This window comes from Otolemur garnettii, unplaced genomic scaffold (genome assembly GCF_000181295.1).
Source record: "Otolemur garnettii isolate 467f Iridium unplaced genomic scaffold, OtoGar3 scaffold00223, whole genome shotgun sequence".
Taxonomy (NCBI): Eukaryota; Metazoa; Chordata; class Mammalia; order Primates; family Galagidae; genus Otolemur; species Otolemur garnettii.
This window is the reverse complement of record NW_003852618.1, coordinates 1,716,879-1,737,777: the sequence shown is the minus strand read 5'-3', so window position 1 is coordinate 1,737,777 and position 20,899 is coordinate 1,716,879. Positions and strand designations below refer to the sequence as shown.

The window sequence follows — 20,899 nt, the reverse complement described above, 5'->3', positions numbered from 1 at the left end:
TTCGCCCAGTTTCTGGAATTAAAAGAGCACACTTCATTTAATTTTTGTGGGGGTTTACTCCTCAAAATTGATATCATTGATAGCATATAAATGGATAGTGAGAACAGAGATGAAAATTGGAAAAAGAAAGTGATCGAATCAATAATAAACATAATTATAGGGTGGTACCTGTAGCTCATTGGGTAGGGAACTGACCACATACACCCAGGCTGATGGGTTAGAACCCAGCCCGGGCCTTCTAAACAACAATGACAACTGCAACAAAAAAAAATAGCTGGGCTTTGTGGTGGGTACTTGTAGCCTCAGCTACTAGGGAGGCTGAGGCAAGAGAATCGCTTAGGCTCAAGAGTTTGAGGTTGCCGTGAGCTGTGATGTCATAGCACTCTACTGAGGGTCACATAGTGAGACTCTGTCTCATAATAATAATAATAATTATTATCGATACAGCATAGGAGTTTATTATTCACAGCTCTGGGCCAAGTCCAGCCCACTACCTATTCTTCTGTGATCTCAAGCTAAGAATGGTTTTTACACTTTTAAATGGTCAAAAAAAAAAATCAAAAGAAGAATAATTTTTAGCCCCAGTGCTGTGGCTCATGCCTGTAATTCCAGCACTTTGCGAGGCCGAGGTGGGCAGATCACCTGACCTCACAAGTTTGAGACCACCCTGAGCGAGAGCAAGACCCCATCTCTAAAAATAGACAGTGTTGTGGTGGGTGCCTGTAGTCCCAGCTAGTCGGAGATGAGGCAAGAGAATTGCTTGAGCCCAAGAGTTAGAGGTTGCTTTGTGCTAGGAGGCCAGGGCACTCTACCCAGGGTGACAAAGTGAGACTTAGTCTAAAAAAAAAAATTCTTTTTTAAGAATAATTTTTGTAATGCATGAAAATTATATAAATTAAATTTTCTGTTCAAAATTCAAATTAAGGTTTATTTAAATAAAGTTTTATTAGAACACAGCCATGCTCATTTATTTACTATTGTATGTGGCTGTTTTTATACTACCCTGCTCAATACCAAAGATGAGAGACCATATGGTCTGCAAAGCTTAAAAGATTTATTATCTGGACCTCTACAGAAAAATTTTGCCACTAGATGTAGTTGCTCATGCTTTTAATCCTGGCAGTCTAGGAAGCCAAGGTGGAAAGATCGCTGGAGGTCAAGAGTTCAGGACCAGCATGAGCAAGAGTAGAAGCCTCCAAGAAAGAAAGGAAGGAAGGAAGGAAGGAAGGAAGGAAGGAAGGAAGGAAAAAATAGATTAGCTGGCTATGGTGCTGTGTACCTGTGGTCCCAACTTCTCAAGAGGGTGAGTGAGGAGGGTAACTTGAGCCCAAAAGTTTGAGGTTGCAGTGAGCTATGGTCACTAGCCAGGGTGACAGAGCAAGAGTTGTTTCAAGGAAAAAAAAAAAAAAACTTTTGCCAACGCTGATATAGAATATAGGCAAGGGAGGTAAAAAAAAAATATGCATAAGTGAATTTCTCCCCACAATTATTGAAAGCACAAATTATTGAAATAGAGTCTAGAGTTAACAATATTATATGAGAAAATAGTCATAATATAAAAGAAGACTTGAATATATCTATTGAAAGATCACAAAGCATAGCAGAGAAAATTGATACAGAATGGCCAGTACTGGGCTAATTTCTAGTCAAGTTATTTAACTTTCAAGATAAAAATATCAAGTCAACATTAGGAGAAGGAAAGCCATGGCATCTTATTTCTCTACAATAGCATCCAATGACAGAGACAGCAGAGAAACACCTGCAACACACTCAAGGAAATATTATGAGCAAAGAATTGTACATATTCAGGTAAACTGTATTTTAAGTAAAATATTCTGGATAAACCACTTTAAAATGCAAGAGGTCAGGATGTATTGATCACACACAGATCTTCCTCAAAGAAACAACTACAGGAAATAGTCTAGGAAAACAATCAAACAAACAAAATGACTGGGGCAATTCCAGCAAAAGAATTAGCACAGGGCACTGAATTTAATAAACTGAAGACCACCATAAACTGAAGACCACCACAACAATGAGAAAGATAAAAGTAAGCAGAGAAAATAGAACTGGTAAATGCTATGATAATATGGAGATAACATAAGTGAAAATTGGAGGATATGAAGCAATACTGTAAAAAGTATGAAGTGATATGGTAGGATCTCTAATAACTAAGATAAAAATTATTCTTTAAGAATGGCAAATATTGGCTCTGCACCCATAGCACAGTGGTTATGGCGCCAGCCACATATGCTGGGTCTGGCAGGTTCCCTCTGCCTGGGCCTGCCAAACAACAATGACAACTACAACCAAAAACTACTGTGGCAGGTGCCTGTAGTCCCAGCTCCTTGGGAAGCTGAGGCAAGAGAATCACTTAAGCCCAGGAGTTTGAGGAGTTTTCAGCTACTGAAAACAAGAAAATCTCACCTATTATAGGAGTTCATTCGGTGGGTCTGAATTCAAACTCATACATTTGAAGTAAAGACTTCATGGTTTTACTTCTCTACATTGTTTTAAAGTACTATTTTGGGTATTCTACCTGAGGAACAAATAAATTTAATTAAGCAGGCAAGTTCAAGCAAACGAAACAAAAGTATCAGATTATAACCCACACACAAAATGGGCACTTTAAACATACTTGATTGCAAATTGTTGCTTATGATATTTGTATTGTCTTCCATAGAAAAGTCTCCGAAACTACTAAATTAGAGGGTTAGTAAATACTGGTATAAAGAGTGACAATGAATACAAAACTTTCAACCTAATCATGGCAAGAAACCACTTGTGGTAGGCTGAATAATGGCCTCCCAAAAGATGTCCACATGCTAATTCCAGGAAGCTATATATATGTTACCTTACTTGGCAAAAGAGACTTTATAAAGTGATTAAATTTGAGATCTTCAGATAGGGATATTACCCTGGATTATCCAATTGGGCCAAATATAATTGCAAGAGTCCTTATAATAGGGAAGCAAGAGAGTCAATGAGAGAGAAAAAGATGATGTGATAATGGAACCAGAGCTTGGGGTGATGTGCTTTGTAAATGTAGAACTGAACCTTGAATTAAGGAATGGAGGTGGCTTCTAAAAGCTGGAAAAGGCAAGAAAAGAGATTCTCTTCTGAAGGCTTTAAAGGAGCAAAACCTCTCTTGATCTTAGACTTCTGACTATAAGCAAATAAATGTCACCACCAAGTTTGGGCAAGTTATAAGAGCAAAAGGAAATTAATACACAACTTATTATTCCATAGTGACTATAGAACAAGGAGAGAGATTCCTGCTAGTCCAGGGTTTTTCTTTTTCTTTTCTCTCTCTCTTTTCTTCTTTTTTTTTTTTTTTTTTTTTGAGACAGTCTCACTGTTGCCCTGGGTAGGATGCCTTGGCATCATAGTTCACAGCAACCTCAAACTCTTGGGCTTGAGCAATGCTCTTGCCTCAGCCTCCAGAGTAGCAGGGACTACAGGTGCCTGCCACAATGCCCAGCTAGTTTTTTTTTTGTTTTTTTTTTTTTTTTTTTTTGTACAGACGGGGTCTCCCTCATGCTCAGGCTGATCTGACAACTCCTGAGCTCAGGCAATCCACCCACCTCCATCTCCCAGAGTGCTAGGATTACAGGTGTGAGCCACCATGTTTTTCAATCCCAGGTCTATTGACATTTTAGGCCAGGTAATTCTTAGTTGCAGGGACTATCCAACACATTGAGTGATGTTTAATAGCATCCCTGATGACTACTCACTAGAAGCAAGTAACACTCTCCCCTTGTGTAACAACCAGAAATGTCTCCAGACATTGACCAAATCACAACTGGTTGAAAACCAGTGTTCTGATGCTTCTGCCTCTCATCTCTCTCTCATCTTATGCCATAGAATATATCACATCCAATCTCTTTATTTTACTCTACATAGCCTTAGATCAGCAGAGAAAAGTGATGGGGAGAAGGATGTGAGGAAGGAGAGAGGAAGGCCAACAGATGAAGAAGAAGATCAGGTGAGAGCAATGGAGAAGGAAGGAAATGTAGAAATGTGTATGAATGCTCCAAAGTCCTGCCACTTACCCTCGCAGGACAGTTAAAAAACTGAAAACAGGAATTTATAGCCCCCTCCTTGTCTAGAATTTAAGACTTATATTTTAAGACTTAGACATTTAAGATATTTAAGACTTAGACATACTCTCATTCCATGTAGAAATTCATAAATGAGTAATTTTTATTGAAAGGAGGAGCTGGAAGAAGGAAGAAGGAAGAAAAAAGGGAAGACCTTTTTAACCATACTAGTCTCAGAAAAGCTGAAGGATGGGTAACATACTAATGATGAAAGGGGAGAAGGGCAAGATTGAGTGGTGCTGCCAAAGACTGGGCTAATTAGAGAAGTTCCATATTTTGAACCTGGGAAACACAAAACCAAAGTATGTCAGAAGTGGGATTCGAACCCACGCCTCCATCAGGAGACCAGAAACCCCGAAGAAGGGAAGGAAAGTGCTTGAGTCTGGCGCCTTAGACCACTCGGCCATCCTGACACACAAGGTAGGATGGGCTATAATCACCTACTGTAACAAACGGCCAATACATTCTGGCGCTTTCATTCAAAATATGCAGGATGAAACGAAACACAGGTTCTAAAGTGACTGCGAAAATCGAAGGGAATAAAGTTGAATTTCGATGGAAGCTTGAGGCTCACTATGGCACATAACTAAGCCCCCCCCCCCGCCCCCTACTGCCTCAGAACCCAAAGTACTGAGAGCCTGCTCCCGTCCACACTTCCCCTTCCCCTTAGCCCAGTGCAAAGAGCTCCCCTCTTCCCACCGACCTGGCAGCCCCACTTCCAAGTCAGCCGTGTGAATTTCGCAAATCTTTGAAAAGGACTCGGGGTTTGTTAGCGCTGGCTGCAGAGGCACTGCAGCTAGCTTCCTGTGGTGATTAAGTTGTGTCCTTCCCACCGTTGAACTTGAAAAACTAACACAGGTAAGGAGCCAGTGAAAGGAGCTTAATCACCTCTTTTATAATTGTCCTTCTAAGTGTCGGGGTAGGGTTTATTACATATTCTTACAGGTGTTTCTACCCCGATCTCTACTTCTTCCAGCACTTTCTTCACCCACTGGTTTTTTATCTCCGTCCGTCATTTTCTTTCACCCATTCATTTCTTCATGCTGACTTAGGTAGGACTGGCGGGTCAGGGGGAGGAGGGGAGCCGTGAGCCGGAGCAGGCTCTCCGTACTCCCGGCTCTGTGGCTGCCTTAGCTATGTGCCCTTATGGCAGTCTCCGACTTCCATCAAAACTCAACTTTACTCCTCTTCTGTTTTCACAATCAATTCAGAACTTGTGTTTCATCCTACCTACTTCGAATGAAAGCGCTTGAGCTCACGTGAAGGGATGTGATATATGATAATAAAGATATAAGTAAAAAGGGTTGGTGGCCATTATCAAGTAATAAACAGTACCCTCTTTCTCCCTCACTCCTCTCGGTGGTAAAAGTGAGAGGTTTTTATCTGCCAGTTTACAGCTGTCCTTGCTTCCATATTTTAAGGGAGGTCTTCCAGCATTATAGATGCCAATTGTAAATCAGCTATTGCAGGAGTGTAAGCTACTTTGTGAATGAACAATGGCCAGTGAGGAGTTGTTTTTGTTGTTGTTTACTTGTCTGTAATTTTTTTAAGACATGGGGTTTCACTATATTGCCGAGGCTAGGGCACAGTGACTAGTCAATGGCACAGTGATTTCCCACTACAGCCTAGGATCAAGCAATCTTCCTGCCTCAGCCTCCTGAGAAGATATGTATATAATCACACACATATGCATATATATATATATATATTTTAATCTCACTATAGCACCTCACATACTTTAATACCATTTAGAGAGGTAGAAAGAATGAAGACATTGAGTCATGTTTAAGTGGAGCTGAATTCAGGCTCGATTCTCAGAAGAACATTATAGTAATCCAGGCAGAGGTATGATAGTTTGGGCTAGATGATGCTGATTTGGCCACAGTGCAGGGCGTAAGAAGCATCACATGGGAAAGATGACCCAATAGCTTTCTATGCAGGGAAGAGTGAATATATGTGATCCATGGGCAAGAAACATATTTATGAATCAGTAGGCTGGCTTCTACACTATTCAAGACCATCATATAACATCAGCTCACAGTTTGTCACCTACATACAATATCACAAGCCAAAATGAACAGATTAGTAATACAAAATCAAAGTGGAAATTCTTACCAATGAAGCAATATTTGACTCGTTCATAGAAGGGTATTTTTTTTTAATTACCAACACAATTGGAGGCAGGCTTTAGAAGAAATATAATAAGGAATAAATGATGGAATGTAATTTGAGATATCCAGATTGGTTTTGAGTAGGACTATCAGCAAGCTTATTATTTCTAGAATGAATCTTAATTTAAAAGGAATGGTTCCATTTAGAAAATGACCTAATTTTTTCTTTCAACCAGGAGTGTCTCTAATCTATATATGGCTTGTTGACACTTATATGAAGACTAGAGGTGACTGGAGCAGATCCCAAATGAAGCCAATCAAATGCTTGTGAAGGTTGTGAAACAAAAATTTCATTGTTGGACTCCATTAAGTTAGGGCTCAAGACAAAATATAAAGCAGAAAATTGGAGGAGGATCTGTACTTTTATTTCTCCCTAGCTCTGAAGAACCTAGACATTCCATTTCTGAAAGTGTGGGGGAAATATCAAAGAGGACAACAGTACTTGATTTCCCTTCCAGGTGTCAAAGTTATAGCCTTCAAAGAAGTTGAAAGTATCAAAGTTATAACTTTTGAAGAAGTCTGCAAATGCAGTCTCTGAGGGTCACTCTGCCCAGACCAATTAATTGCTTTTGGCAGTAATGGACCCTAGGATGAATCTTCATTCTCCCTGTAATTGTGCACCTTAGTGGGCTGTTGATGAAAGTAGTGTGGAGGTTAAGCAATCTGCTTTGAGATTAAATAACTCAGGTAAAAAAATACTATGGGAAGACCCTGGTAACCTCTGAAGCCATGGATTCTTCCTGCTTCTTTTGGTTATCCAAATTAAATATAAGTTGAATGAGAGCATCTGGCCACAGCCTGGGTAGTTCAGTCAGCAAAAGACATTTAATCTGAGGACCTAGGGTTCAATTCCCTGTTCAGATGGTAGGGTTAGTTTTAACTTTGGCCACAAGCAGAAAGGGGGTCTGAACTTTATCTAAGATCTCATTATCTTTATCCAATTTAATGTCCAATCTAGCTTTACTTAATTATAACGTCCTAAGACTAACTGCATCACTTTTTGATCTCTATAAGGAAATTTAAGAATCTAGGGAATGGGAGGAAAAGGTATTAAAGCAACAAAAATAATGTGCAATTGAGTTACTTGGAAGTATGCCATTTTTTAATTCTCTTGCCTAGTGTGGAAGAATTATCTCATTTTAGAGGGTGGGGTACAGTTTGAGAGGGCCCTAGTTACATATAAATTCTGAGATCAATGGTATTTGTCTCTTTTACCTCTAAGTGCTCCAGATCTTAGACATCTTAGTACACAGAATTTTTGCCCACATTGAAGAAAAAAAAATGCATACGCATTTTTAAATTGTGTTAGTCATTCACTTTTGTAACAAAGCTATTCTCCTTACCCTGGGATTTAGACAATCTATAAAAACCTTGAAATGGGCTTCTCTACTTTTTTTGTAGATAGGGGTCTATAGATTTTTGTAAGACTTTAGTTGGACAAAAAGACAAGGTTTTCATTCACCACATAATGGCAGCAGAGCCAAATTGCACGTACTTTATCACTGTTTTTCTCATTTCTATTATGTCATGTGTCCCCAGGAGAAGAGGGACAAAGAGATTTCTATCAGAGAAACCCTGTACCTGAAAAGTTGTGGGACTGTACCCACCCTTAACTGGACCTCAGAAATCCTGTAGTGGGCAGGGCAACAAGAATTCTTTATGCCTGATGTAAAAAATGTTAAGTAGCCCTTCAACAGAAACAGGTATTACAAGATTAAAATCTACTATTCCCCAGATCGAATCTCCAGCTTTCTCTTGAGTCCTAATATGACTTGGGAAAGGATGAGACCTTTGAGAAGAGTGAGAAGAATCCATGGCTTCAAGGACTTTCAAGGACTCGCAAAGTGCATCTCAGTCACTAAGGGACTTGGATTGCACTGATCATATCATTAATATTTAACTGTATACTTGTTAAACAGCCCAATTTGAAGGTGCACAATTGAAGGTGGAAATCAAGTTCAAAAAAGTGTGCGATCTATTTGGGAGCTTTTTCCCTAGAATCAATTGGTGATTGCAGATAGTGATTACAGAACAGATGGGCCCTGAGAGATGGCATATATTTGAAAAGACTTAGAAGAGCAGGACCTATAAGTTCTTTTACGAAACTGAGAAGAGGATGTGTTCACTTTAGTAAGGACCGGAATAAGCCAAGAGAAAACTCAGAAGAACCAAAAGATGGGGAAATTAGAATGAAAGTTGTAACTTACAGCACAAAACAGGAGATTTAAGCTGATTGTTCCCTTCAGAGTTTTTTCTGCACTTTCACAATTGGGACTTTAGAATTGGAGTGACTGCCCCTTTCCAAGGTTTCTTTAGTTGGAGAAGACCTCGTCTCTCAGAGTAAACTTCTCTCATGAGTCTCCTTTTACAGCAGTCTCCTTTTGAAGGGGAAATTAGAATGAAAGTTGTAACTTACAGCACAAAACAGGAGATTTAAGCTGATTGTTCCCTTCAGAGTTTTTTCTGCACTTTCACAATTGGGACTTTAGAATTGGAGTGACTGCCCCTTTCCAAGGTTTCTTTAGTTGGAGAAGACCTCGTCTCTCAGAGTAAACTTCTCTCATGAGTCTCCTTTTATGCGCAGCCCAGTGCTTCCTATTCCTTCTTCCTTTTCTATACCTCTGACAAGGCCCTCTCCTTCTTTTCCCTCTTTTCTTCTCTCTTCTGCCCTTTATTCTCTGTTATCCCTCACTTGCCACTTAAATCTTTCCATTCCCACCCATTAGGACAAAGTGGAATCACTTGATAATGCACCACCTCAAACTATGGAGATTCTATGTTAATCAATTTCCTCTTCTAACATATTTCACCACATCTTATCTTCAACTCCTCATCCAATTACCTGTATGTTGGAAGAGTATTATTTCCTGCCACAATCACATTTGGCCTTCAATCATCCATGAAACGTATTTGAGCACCTTTGTGGAAGCAAGAAGGAAGCAGTGAGGTAGGAACCAGACATAATGACAAGAGACCTAGTGATGTTTCCTACAATGTCAGTTTTAAGACATTGGAAGTGATGAAAGGTTAGTTTGGGGGGATTATGGAACAGAGGAAGAAATGGAAAGCAGCCACCATGTGATATGTGGAGGTAATTACTTCTTAAGGAAGATAGCTCACTAGGCCCCTATGCTGCAGCTGCTGCCACTGCATAAACCTTTGCCTCCAAAAAAGAACCTGCTGCTGAGGGTTACAGGGAAAGGCACTCATGGCACCCTTGTGTCATATGCCATGAATAGCAGCCCTGAATGCCTAACCTCTGTACCTTGAAAAAGCTAAATGACATATTGGATAGCTAGATAATATTGGATAACTGTGAAATAGATCCACAAAGACTCTGGGTTTGACTGTGTGCCATGACTTATCACAATGCCAAGAGGTTAATTCAAACTCACTCTAAGCCTAGGTTTCCCACTCCTGATAAAGCACCAGGCCCTAAACCCTGAGGATAATGATTTGGGACTCTCTGGAGGAACATACAAATAGGAGCAGAGTAGAGAGGACTGTTACTGCCACCATATATATCCACTAACAACACACACACACACCCTGTATACAGGAGAAGGACAGTGGTCTCCAGATTGATCCTACTGAAAATTCAACATTTACTTAAAAAAATCATACAATAAAAGATTTAAAAGGTGCCAACTTCCTTTTGTTCTTATACAACACAGATTCTAAATTAACTTTAACATCTGCAGAAATGCACCAATTGGAAAAACTTCATTAGGCTTTAATTGACAGTAGGGCTCAAGTTAAAGTTATACCACTGACTTAAGACAAGCTACCCCACACTGGGGGATCCCTCTAAATTTAAACAATGTAAACTCTGTTCTTAGGGAAGTTACCAAACATAAAGTAGAGGCCCTACTTTGTGGTATGCCTCTCCTTAACCATCAGAACTATTGCCTTGCTTAAATTTCCTATGGTTATAGGACCCATCGCCCTGAAAATATCCCATAGTAAGCATAGAAGCTCTTTCCCAAAGAATAATAACTAAGATAAAGTCTCTTGTACAATCAGCAAATGGGACTCCATGTATCTCCCTGCACCCCTGTGAGTAGTTAACATAGTATAACACAAGTTAAAAGGGGCCCTGAAGTTTCAAATCCATTACAGAAGACCTATTTAGAGAAATTATCACCACAGTTTCTTATTTAACAGCTCAAATTAGCCTGTTATTATACCTGAAAAGAAAGAGCTTTTAACAATAGCTTACTGCTACCTTAATTCCGCGGCCCCAGCTATTCAGACCCTGATACTAAAATGTTATTGAAATTAATGACTCCATGACATCAATAACTAGCATGTACTCTACAGTTACAGATAGGTTCTGTTCAATGGCTATTTCAGCAGCCTTAAATCCTCTCAGTTTGCCTTCACCTGTGGGGGAACACGATGCACCTTTACCTGCCTACCATAGGTTATCAGGCTTGTTGTTACTCTCAGTCATTGCTGGCAAAATCTTAACTGCATCCAACTTTCTCCAAAAATACAAGTGAGACATTACATTGACAATATCCTATTCTGAGGAGACTTATTTGACACATTTATTCAAGACATATACACATTTGCAAAGGAGCTTACAATAAAGAGATGGGCCATTGCCACTCACATGCAAAAATGTAGTTGCTTAAAATGATTATCAAAAATGAGGCAACGTGATAAAACAAATTGGAAAATATTAAGAAAAGGTAAATCCAGGTAAAGTGTACATGGTATTCCTGTAGTATTTCTTATTTTTGTAATCTTTTGTAAGTCTGCAATTATTTCCAAATAGAAAGTTTGAAAGTCAATTAAGTATATCAGCAAGCATAATTGTATAAACATCACAAACCATTAGACTTTTAGAAATTTACCTAAAAATTCAGCAGAACTATTTTTATAGGTTTGCATTTTATTTTGTTTAGATTTTCAAAAATTCAAAGTATAAAAGAAGCCAGCACAAATTTTACACTTAGATGTACTTTATAAATCATGTTAACTAGTACCTAATAATGTTAGCCTTAATTAGCAGACTTTCTTTGGTCAACACCATAAATTTTTATTTTTACATATAAAAACCCAGAAATTTAACAAATTAGAGGTATGGAAGTTTTAAGTACAAATGTCCCTATTTTTACATGAATTAAAACATATTATTCCCATTACATCTTTGACATTCTTTGGTGACTAAGTGATCCAGAGAAGAAACATAAAGTTACTTTTTTTGGACTGGCATGTTTTTGGCCATCTCAGTTGAGCCAGACTTTTTACTGGACCAGAAAAATAGAAGCAACCTGCATCCTTGAATCCTAATGTTAGCTGCTGATGTCTGCTTGAAGTCCCTTCATACCACCACCAATTTCTAAATGAGAGTGGGCAAGTAAGGAGTGACAGAAGGAAGATTCTGTAGAAGTGCCAGAGAATGCAATTTTCACTAATCTTTGTTCATATGAAATCCATTAAAACAGTATAAATTAAGGAAAGAAAAAAAGACCTAGGAATGCCTTATTCAACTGGAGCACTAAAAAACATACAATACCAGATTTACAACTTGGATAAACAGTGGGCCAGAACTAAGTGTCTTTGTCAAAGATGTCTCTATCTCTACTTATTGACTCCTTAACTTAATCTGAAACAGTGGATAATATCTCAGATAAAGTTCTCAATGTGTCAGAAAAAAAATGTCAGAATCTTGGAAATGGGATACAGAAATTAATGGGTGTCCTTTCAGTGAAGTATTGGGCATTGTCTAATGGACCTCTGGAAATTATTAATACTTGATTCTGAGTGGCACTTAAGACAAAATTTTTATTTATTTAACTATTCTAGAGCTCTATAAGGGAAAAGCTGACTTGTAGATAATTGATAATAATACAAATGTTATTTGTCCATACTAATTCAAAAAAAATTTGCCTAGCTGGACGCGATGACGCACGCATGTAGTCCCAGCTACTCGGGAGGCTGAGACAGGAGGATCACTTGAGTCTAGGAATTCTGGGCTGTGGCGCAGTATGCTGATGGGGTGTCAGCACTAAGTCCCGCGTCAATATGGTGACCTCCCGGGGGCGGGGGCGGGGGATGCACCGGGTTGCCTAAGGAGGGGTGAACCGACCCAGGTCAGAAACGGAGCAGGTCAAAACTCCCGTGCTGATCAGTAGTGGGATCTCTCCTATGAATAGCCACTGCACTCCAGCCTGGGCAACATAGGGAGACCCCATCTCTAAATAAATAAATAAAAATTAAAATAATAAAATAATTTTGCCCAATAGAAATACAATTAATTTCCAGTAGAAAAGATAATCTCAGACATTACATTTTACCAAAATTAATTTAATTTTACTAAAAATTAGTAACGAATCTTCCATTAATCATCCCCTTATTAATCTCTCCAAGAATCTTGAAGTGTGAGTTGTTATCCCAAGATAACAGATGAAAGGATGAGGAATGAGAGGGGCAAAATAATCCAAGACAACATTCAATTTCTAAGTGACTCAGCCTAAATGTAAACGTCACCATCCACCCTAATAGTTCGGCCCTTTCTGTTCCAAAGTCACCCCCACTAGCAGCCCGGCCTCGACCATCACCTAGAGAGCTTGGAACACTCTACAGCAACGAGAGACGCGTCTCTTACACCTCTCACACCTCAATCCAATCATTGGACGAATGAAAAATTCTGGTTTGTATTGTGGCGTGTTATTTTGAATTCTGGAGCCTTCGGTGACCTCTCCTCGAAGAGAGAAGGTGGCAGTGGGTTTCCATCAAATTGTAGTCGCTTGCTGGGTAGACCCATTGATAAAGCAACACGCGGGAATCCGACTTAAAATAAAACACAATGACTAAAAAAACATGGATAGAAACAAATCGGATGGAGTTTTTGAGGAGGAAGGCCAGAGGCAAAAGAAGCTACTTCCAATCTCCCCGTCGGGGAATCGAACCCCGGTCTCCCGCGTGACAGGCGGGGATACTCACCACTATACTAACGAGGAAGGTGCTAAAGAGTATGCCAAGAAACTTAATTGCAGAGACATACACACAATGAGTGGTAACTTTTTTCTGTTCTAGGCAGAGATTTTCTGAGAAATCCACCTACCTTCACGTTGAGAAATTGTAAGATTTCGTACAACAGATTCCTTATGTTACTTTGAAAATCTAAAAATGACAGCCCTGAAAAGATTGATATTGCCGTAAATAGTTCTAGTTCATTAATAGCAAATAAATATTAATTAACAGTAAGACAAGCAGTAAATTTAAACCTCCTTAGCTCAAAAAATACTCCCTCCTTCTTCTTCTAAAGTGACTACTTATAGATTTAGCTCAAAGGTCATCTTCTCCTGAGATTTTTTTTCTCAGAACAACGTGAGTTAGATGCTCTTATTCTGTGTTGGGTTTACCGTGATAAAAAGTTTGTATGTATGGATTTCTGTGTGGAATAAAGGCAAAGCCTTAGTCTTAAAGTCTGGTCTTAGTTTTTGCAGCGCTGGCATTAAATGTTTGTTTATTTCTGTGTATCCTTTTAATAGTAGAACTCCCATTCCTAGGAATATTCCTCACTGAAATTCCAGCTGTGCTCCGTAGGTGGCTTCACAGAGGATTCACTGTAGCAATTCCAGGAAGCAGAGAATTTGGAGGCAATTTGAGTGTCCATCAGAAATATGAATAAATGTGTATTGAGAGAAAAGCAGTACGTTTTCTCGTGCTGCCATACCAGATTGTCACAAATAAATCTGTGGATTAAAACAACAGAAATTTACTTTTAGTTCAGGAAGCTAGGAGTCTGAAATCAAAGTGTCAGGCAAGCCTACCCTCCCATTGAAGGCTCTAGGGAAGAAACCTTCCTTGCCTCTTCCCAGGCTCTGGTGGCTACCAGTAATCCCTAGCGTACCTTGCTTTGCAGCTGCACCATCCAATTTCCGCCTCTGTAGTCAGTCATGTGGCCTTCTTCCCTCTGTGTTTCTGTGTGTTGTCTTCTCTTATAAAGACATCAATCATTGGATCTAGGGCCTACCCAGTATATCAATCAGTTTAGCTAATTACATCTGCAAAAACCCTAATTTCGAAAATAAAGTCATATTCAGAGATTGGGGGGGACGGCAAATAACCCTCTACAATTAAGAATGAAAGACAAAGTATTACATGCATAAACTTAATTAACTGCACCAAGGAAAACATTGATCAACCATAAAACTGTCAATTAAAATTGATTGTGAGAGAGAAGGAAGGGAACTAGGGAGGAAAACACGTAAGCTTACATCGTTATTGCTCTGACCAAGGAACAAAGAGATTGTCTGAAGAAAGATGGAAACCAACCAAAGATGATGTAATGATGAAGATAAAACTTCAAACTTCCTAAAAATATTAGAACATGTAAAATGACAAAATAGCCTATTTTCAAAGTAGACATTAACAGCCTAAATAAAAGTAAAAATATAACATGTTTATAGATTGGAAGACTTAACATCTCAAAGATATCATTTATTCCCAAATTGAGCTATGTATATAATGTAACTTTACTACAAATTCCAAAAAATTTTCCACAGACTTGATAAAATGGTTGCAAAATTATGCAAAAATGCTTGGAACCTATAATAGCAAGATGCTTACCAACAATAGAGAATTGCCAAGGCTGCAGGACTTAACAGACAGTTCAGTAAGTAATGTATTACAATACAAGTACTGGCATAGAACCTCAAATTGACAAAATATGAGGAGAGCTCAGAAAAAAGAGCCATGCATATGTAAAATCTGGTGTATTCACAGAGGTGGGATGCCAGATCAGAGAAAAGTTAGGGCTATTTAATAAATGGTTTTAGGAAAAATATTTGGGGGGAGAATGTAAAATTGGATAAAGATTACTACCAGAAAGGTCAAGGACAGAAATATCAAATACAAAATTTATAAGTCTTAGTAGTATAGATATGAATCAATCAGGACCCTATATAGACTATTTTAGGTAATAAATGGAGAAATTTAATAAAGTAAGTGGGCTACACCAGTGATAGAAGAAATGATCTGACAAATGGGACAGAGATTAGCAATGGTAGGAAGCCACTAAAGGCCAAAGGATTCCCACCATCTGGGAGAACCTAAAACCACAGATTTGCCCTTCAGGCATTTGACACAACAAGGAGATGTAGCCAAAGCCCAGCAGTAGTGGCTAATACCTTGTTTCCATCCGTCCTTCTGCCCTCTCATCTCCATCCAGTGCTTAACATTAGTTAAATCCAGTCAGCTGCCAAGGACATTTTGGGAAAAGCACTTTACATAGTCTGGCATCTTTGTGGTATAGAGCACAAAAAAAGCACAGCTGACCAACAGAGGACAGACAGTAAAGAGACAGCTATCTCTTTTACTACTCATCATCCAGTCTGAACATTTTGCCAATATTTAATTAAGATATTCAGAAAGTCAATGCTCTCTGCACATGAAGATATCTCCAAACTCTTCCCCCAAAGAGAAGCGAAGTACCATCATACTTTCTGGAAGAACAGCATTATTAGTGACTTGGACTTGAAATTACCTGGCCTAAGGTCTAATCATACTAGCTCTGTTCAGTGAGAGGTAGAAGAGAACATGCAGATATTCCAAAAGATAGTGCCCCAAGTAGGGGGGAAAGGGTAGAAATTATCTGGCTTCTTTATTCCTTTTTTTCTCCTATCACCCACCAGTGCATTTGGTTGATTAAATTGAGCTGTGGGCAAGCAGGAAGTTAGCCTAGGAAATGTAGTCTGAGGAGTTCAGCCATTTTTAATGAAGGAGAAAGGTGCAGGAGAAGAATGAAGAAAGAATATGAGAATCAACAGACAGGGACTACTGCATGTACAAAAATATATATTAAAGTAATAAATATTGGAAATACTAGTCAAACAAGATGCAAAAGTGCTCCCAGTTTAAGAAGGCTTCATTTACTCATGCAAATGAAACTAATAGTTTTTCTTAACCAAATTACAGCATACACTGAGAATAGATTGAAATAATTGAATTGTAAGGGATCAGTTAAGGAAAATATAGCAAGAATTCCTACATTTTAATAAATCAAGCACATCAGAAACAATTAGCATTTATAATAATACCCAGATAGAGGATTTAATGGTAGATAAAATCCCATTTACAATATCAACAAAGAAAATAAAATACTTAGATATAAAATTAAGAAGAAATACACAAATCCATGTGAGAAAAATTGTAAAATACCCATTGTAATAAGGAAAACACTGAAAAGAGAAGCAGAGTGGAGAAAGAGAGGGAGCTCTGTCAGATAGTAAAACATGCTTAATGCATCAATAATTAAAGCACCATAACATTTGCAAATGAGTAGACAAACAGCCAGTAAAATGGAATACAACAAAGTCCAGAAACAAATCAAATCACATGTGGACATTTGGTGTTCAATAAAGCATGTATTTCAAAACACAGGTCCAAAGATAGACTCTTTCATAAATAATTCAGAAACAACTTGTTACCCATTTAGAAAAAGCTAAAATGCAAGAACAAACTCGAAGTGAATTAGTGACCTAGATGTAAAAATTAAAAATCTGTAAGTATTAAGAATCACGTGTGAATTTCTTTGTGAACTGGAGATTTCCTAATTATGACATAATTTCTAATTACGATTTAAAATCTAGATATAAAACAGAAAATATTGTATAGTTAAATAAAAAAAATAAGATAATGTGATAACTCCAAATAAAGCTAATATACGGTGTAGGTGCATGGGATTATTTGCAGTGCATGTCATGGATAAAAAGTTAATATTCCTAATATAGAGAGATGTTTTAACAATTGAAGGAAAAGCCCAAAACTTCATAGTAAGTTTTAAATTAAAACTTAATTAAAAACTATCCATCCCCTTCTAAATATGAAAACGTGTTCAAACTCTGTAATAAAGAATTGCAAGTTGAAAGTACATGAGATACCACTTTTCTGCTATCAGACTGACATAAATTAAAAAGTATATCAATCAAAGATTACCTGTGAATGGTAGATGGGAACGAGTTGATGAAGAAAAAGGAAAGAGAAAGTACCAGAAAGAAACAATGAGGGAAAAGTGATGCTTCCCTGAGTATATCTCTTTCCATTGTTTTGAGTATTAAAATTATGTTATGCTTCATGTATGTACAAAAATAAATAAACAAGGTCAAGGAAAATTCAGGATCACGCCAACTTCCTACCCTATTCCCAGCTTAATCACTTCAAAGGAGTCGGCTAAGTATTTTCATATGAGGTCCTTTTTCTCTTCCCCTGGAAAGGTGGGTGTTTCACTTAATATTAGGAGAAGATGATTAATGAAGAAAGCTGAACTTTTGGTTCGTTTTGGTTTTCATGGCATTTCTCCTACTCTCCAGAGGCTCAGAAACAGACTACCGCTGTCTTCTAGTAAAACTACTCACTGACGCCTGAACAGGGACTTGAACCCTGGACCCTCAGATTAAAAGTCTGATGCTCTACCGACTGAGCTATCCAGGCTCTTCCTTGAGTCCTTCCAATTCACGATAGAAACTGACTAATTGATCACCAAGACGTTCTCAGTCCTCAAGTTCCAGAATTGCTAGGGTCTTCCAAGGGTTTTGATGATATGCTCCATACTTCAGTGTTGCAGCCGAGCTTTAGTGTATCGAGCATTCATTTAAACCCCAGACTGTTCGTGCGTTACACGGACAACTATTATGTAGTACGTATTTATTCGGGTTCAGAATAGATTGGAATCCATTTCGCAGTGAATATTCCCACAAACAGGAACACTGGAACTCGCTTCTGCTCGTCGGAGACAGCATTACAGTGGACTCTACCAGTTTACCAGATGGTTGGAGGCGGGAGGTACCGAATTCACTAATGACTTTAGTAAGTGGGAAGAAACGTTAGGAGAATCAAAATTACGTGAGGAAGGACAAAGGTTATGGCACGAGGCAGGTGATACAATTCCTTTTGTTTCTACGGTCGTTTTTCTAGCTCTTTCAGAATTGAGATTTTCTGGAATTTTTTTTTTTTAAGAGAGACAAATTAAGAGAGAGAAGGACTCGCTCTGTCTCTCCGGCTAGAGTGCAGTGGAGCGACCATAGCTCTCTGCAACTTCAAAGTCCTGGGCTCGAGCAATACTGCCTCTGCCTTCCGTGTCTCTACTCCTGGGTAATTTTTTTTTATTTTAGGTAGACACGGGTCTCACCCTTGCTCAGGCCGATCTGAAACTTTTGATTTCAAAGGCCTCGCCATACCCCAGTTCCTGGAATCTTAACGCCGGAGAAACAAACATAAGTGACACTTCTATCTGGGCTCGACAAATCTAGTCCACACCTTTCTTCTCTTTCTCTCTTCTGTGAGCTCCCAATTATCCTCTCCTTTGTTGCTCCACGCTCCACTCTACTCCTCTCGCGCTAAAGTCTCCGACCTCCCAGGTTCAACCACTTCTCTTTCTGTGCTTAGATGTTTTAATGAAGGTAGAACTGCTAGGTAATCTACTGACGGCTTCCCCCCGACACGTGGAGATCCCACATTTTCCCTTGTATTTTTCGATTTTCTAAAGTTAAAGACATGTGTGCTACCTCGGTCACATAGGTATTCAATTGTTCTTGGCGTGATATAGAACACTTCTGCAGAGAGTAGGAAGTACAGAGAATTACGAAATCCAACGTTGTTAAGGATAAAAAAAAAAAGTTTAGCAGAGGATGGTTTCGATCCATCGACCTCTGGGTTATGGGCCCAGCACGCTTCCGCTGCGCCACTCTGCTCTTCTGAAGTGAATTTGCTTTTATTTCTTAGTAATTTATATGTCTTTCAACATTGCTGTCCAGTTCTGTTAATATTTTTTTTCTTTTATCTTTTTCTTCTAGAAATTGTCACCTACAAATAATCTTTAAGACCTTTATATATTTACAACTTACTCAACAAAGCCAAAACTCTGAAACCTTTTCCCAGGAACATGATATTCAACGCATTAGGGTCTTATGCTTTGAATTTAGGGATGGAGTTAGGACTCAATTTTTTTTCTTCCTGGACCTTCTACAGTGTACGTAGTCTGTTGGTGGAACGCCTTGACTCTTTTGCATGCCTGGGAAGGCCGAAGACAGGGCGGGGACATGGTGTGGTCATACGGCCTTGTACTTGTCCAGGCTGGAACGAACAAGGTAAAACTGAAGACGTAGCTAGCAGAAGAAAAGGAAATGCCAAATTTTCTGAAAATCGTTTGCTGCAAATTGAGGGAGACGTGAAGTTTACAAACTGACTCACAGGCGGTTCAGTTTTCCACGCACTTCTTTTACAAAAATTGTAATAGATTTTCCTTTTTCCAAGTTGAGCATGTGTGTGTTAGAGTGTTCAACACGTGGTCTGTGGGCTCAAAACTTAGGCTCAGATCGCTTTCTAGTTGTCTGTGGACCCGTTTATTGTTAGTGAGGCTTGGTTCTTCCAGACCAAAGAGAGCTCCAAGCTATTTTAAAGCTTTTCCATCTTGTTTTTCCTTAGGCAGCACCCTTTCCTTTCTCCCACTTCTTACGGACACTCATAGGTGGATTCTCAAAAAGTTATTATCCCTTACTCAGAGGTGTTTGAAGCCTCCTCCCAGTTCATGCAGAATGACTGAAACCCAAGCACCAAGCCCAACGCACTACTGAAGAGGTGAAACTTTTTATCGGAATTTTACAAAGACAAATTATCAATATTCCAAAATTCGTAAGGAAGCAGTTTGTTTACTGAGGGCAGAGAGAATGCAATTGTCTTAAAAAGAATGTGGCCACTAATATCCTGGGTCCAGAACAGAAGAGTGCTGATTCTTGATGCATAAAGTCCAACTCGAGGATATGTTGACAGATTTTTTTTATTTTTTATTTTTAGAGACCAGGAGTGCAGTAGTTGATATAACTCATCTTAACTTTGAACTTCTGGGCTCAACCCTTCCGGCCAACAGAGGAAGGGGGAGGAGGGGTCTCAGTATTGTTGCTCAGGCTGTCTCCTAATGAGCTTTGGAATAGCAGGCATAAGCCACAGCTCTTTTCTGAACTGTTTTTTCCTTCTCATTTTCCCTTTGAATTCTGCAGGCAATGGTCCAACGCTTTCTTATCTCTGCTGCAGAAGCTGCAGACTTTGTGATGAGCTACTGAGACAGAAGTCATAATGGTTCCCCAGCTGGTTTTATTCCCGGTAACCTTCCTAAGCTGCATTAATAGAATAAAAATTTTCACCTTTCCAGAATAATTGCTGGTCTCTGGCCTTGTAAGCCAGTAACTTTCAGTCCTAAGTGAGTGCTCCAGGAAAACCTTAATAATAATATTTGGAAATGTGATGAGGTTCATGGTCCAGGCCTTGGCATTGTTAGTGGTGCTCTATAAAATTTCTTAAAAGCTCAGTGTAAATGTTCTTATTCTAGCAAAACTAATTTGAGTCTTGTGGTTTGCTCCCTCCTTGTGGGCATTTATTCAGCTTTGGTTGTCAGAAGATACGGCATAGGTATTTAATGACTTTCACTCACTGTTTATGTTTCATCCTTAGCTTCAAAATTATGTCTCAATTTCTATCCGACTGCATAAGAATTCTTATTTAGAAACCCCATGTTGCATGTTGCTAGAGAAGCTGCTGATGACATTTTCATCATTAAAGGGACCATGGCAGTACCTTTCCCACCAGACTCTGAGTGTGATTTAAGCTGCCCAGCTG

General features: G+C 38.9%; 4 non-coding genes across 4 annotated transcripts; all 4 read right to left on the bottom strand.

The window, feature by feature from the left end:
• Positions 1–4,405: 4,405 nt before the first annotated feature.
• On the bottom strand, positions 4,406–4,513 carry TRNAL-CAA. The gene is made up of 2 exons: positions 4,476–4,513; positions 4,406–4,451 (listed from the first exon to the last, which is right to left on the bottom strand). It is a non-coding gene; the product is annotated as a tRNA-Leu (tRNA).
• An 8,657-nt stretch (positions 4,514–13,170) lies between these two features.
• TRNAD-GUC lies at positions 13,171–13,242 on the bottom strand. The gene has a single exon. It is a non-coding gene; the product is annotated as a tRNA-Asp (tRNA).
• Positions 13,243–17,646: 4,404 nt separating this feature from the next.
• On the bottom strand, positions 17,647–17,719 carry TRNAK-UUU. The gene has a single exon. It is a non-coding gene; the product is annotated as a tRNA-Lys (tRNA).
• Positions 17,720–18,906: 1,187 nt separating this feature from the next.
• TRNAM-CAU lies at positions 18,907–18,978 on the bottom strand. Its single transcript has one exon. It is a non-coding gene; the product is annotated as a tRNA-Met (tRNA).
• Between the last annotated feature and the right edge of the window lie 1,921 nt (positions 18,979–20,899).